The 2,099-nt window shown below is 44.4% G+C and overlaps 1 pseudogene; it reads right to left on the minus strand.

Moving 5' to 3' along the window:
• Nucleotides 1-276: 276 nt before the first annotated feature.
• Nucleotides 277-1,022, minus strand: LOC119511363 (annotated as a pseudogene).
• Between the last annotated feature and the right edge of the window lie 1,077 nt (nt 1,023-2,099).

Here is a 2,099-nt window from a genome sequence, read left to right on the forward strand (position 1 = left end):
GAAGAAACAAATGTGATGGAATGAAGATGCTGTGAGCTCTTGGAGCCAAATCTTGTCTGAGCACTTTGAGTTTCTAAACACCATAGACAAGCAGTGCCTTCTTACTGACAGAGTAACTGTAAATTCCTAAGGTTTTTAAACTGGAAAAAAACAGGTAAATATACATTAGGGTATACCAGATTGTTTATAATTAAATTTCCTTTATTTTTAACTGTTTCTTTATAAACATCCATGCAAGGATAACTCCCAGATGTACCCCTCAAACCTCAATCCTTCTCTAGAAATTCAGATTCATATTTCTGACTCTATGGGGTGCATGTCTCTGGAAAGCCCCATCAAAAAAACAACCCCATCCTGCCAGAATCACTGTTTCTTTTCTTGTTCCCATTGAATGACTGTCTTAATCTGCAGCCTCTGTTTCTTTATAATGAACTTACATCCAGGTTTGGTTTCCAAACACCCAGAATCAGACCTTTGGTGCATAAACCCAAGTTAGACAGGCATATAACAGGGGCATAAGTGGGGTCCCAGGTTACCAAATGTCCTGTTGCCACAGTGAGGATAGGAGTTAGCCCTGGACCAGATAATGCTGAGCTACCCTGCCTCCAGCAGCACCTACTTCAGCTTGGTGTGGAGCTGGGCAAGTCTCCCTAGGTTGGGAGTCCCATTGGTGTCTTTGTAGCTCTCCACAGCAGGATACAGCATGTGGCTTAATTGTTCAGCCACATGGCAAGACTCAGCAGGTTCTCCAGGACAACTATGGAGATGGGATTTCCACAGAGGCTGATGGTCCTCAGTTGGGAGCAGTGGCCCAGATCAGGGAGGAGAACACTGAATTGGGAATCCATGATTCCAAACTCATCAATATCCAGATCCTGGAGGGTGGCTGTGAATCATTCAAAGAGTAACTTGAGGCACCCAAGGTTGTGGGTGAAGCTGATGCCATTCAGACTCAGATCTTTTAACTGGCCAACACCAGGCACCTGGGGAGACACAGAGCAGTTAGTTTTTGGAAATGTCATGGTGGGTAGGGGGTGATGAGGAAAGACCCAGACCTCATTATGGGGGAAAAAAACAAATTCACCTAAGCCCAAGGCCATTGTCACCATCTGTTGATGGTCAACACTCAGGACACCACATGGAAGTCTGATTTTAGGTGGACACTCCTCATTACTTTAGTTGTCCTCTGGGTCAAGTGAATGAAATCTCTGTTCCCTTTCCTCAGCTCTCAAGGACAGTGCAATAAATCTATCCTTCTTACCCCTCTTACTTGTCCCAAGAATGAATCAAGATAAAAATGGAACATGCTGAGAGGACAGTCTGATATGATTAGTCAATCAAAAGTCAACACCAGTTAATTTTACTCCAGGAAACAGGAGTCAAAGTACTCCTAACCCAGCTTTCTTAGGGCCACTGCTTGAGCCACAGCCACTCCTATCTGTGCCAGATGAGGGTCCTGGGAGAAGTGCATAAAAGAGAAACATGGGTAAGGCATAGCCAAATAAGCTGAGCTTCTCAGCCTGCAGTGTTTCATCTACATCCCTGTGTCATGGGCAAAGTGACTGCCATGTTTTACAATTTTTTGCTCTTATGTCTTCACCCACACTTGCAAATTCATGTATTTCTCATATAATAACTTACTGAGAGCACAAGTCAACACTTTTACAGACAGGGAGGCTTGGAGGAGGTGGCTCATGTTCACAGAGCTGGTGAGTGCAGAGCTTATATTTGCTGGGCTTTCCCCCTTCACCAATGCCCTCTTCTCTCAGTTGTTTTCATCTTAGCTTAGACATCAATTCCTAAAGCAGAATTCTCAAGTCTGACCTCACGAGGCCCAAATGCCCCCTCATACGGTTTCCTAAAAGTATCATTCCTTAAAGCAACTATTCCACTCTATAGACAGTATTGAGGACAATGTGGAGAATGTGTCTCCTAAACTTTACATCTCTGGCAGCTAGCACATGGTGAATACAGAATATTGCTTAAGGAAATGAAGATAACCTGGTTCTGGTCTGCAGAAAAGCCTCACCACTCCTAACCTGAGCACCTGGTCCAAGCAACTTTCCACAAGGGAAACAGAGTCCAAATGGAGCACCCAG

The sequence above is a fragment of the Choloepus didactylus genome, chromosome 16 (assembly GCF_015220235.1).
Source record: "Choloepus didactylus isolate mChoDid1 chromosome 16, mChoDid1.pri, whole genome shotgun sequence".
Lineage (NCBI taxonomy): Eukaryota > Metazoa > Chordata > Mammalia > Pilosa > Megalonychidae > Choloepus > Choloepus didactylus.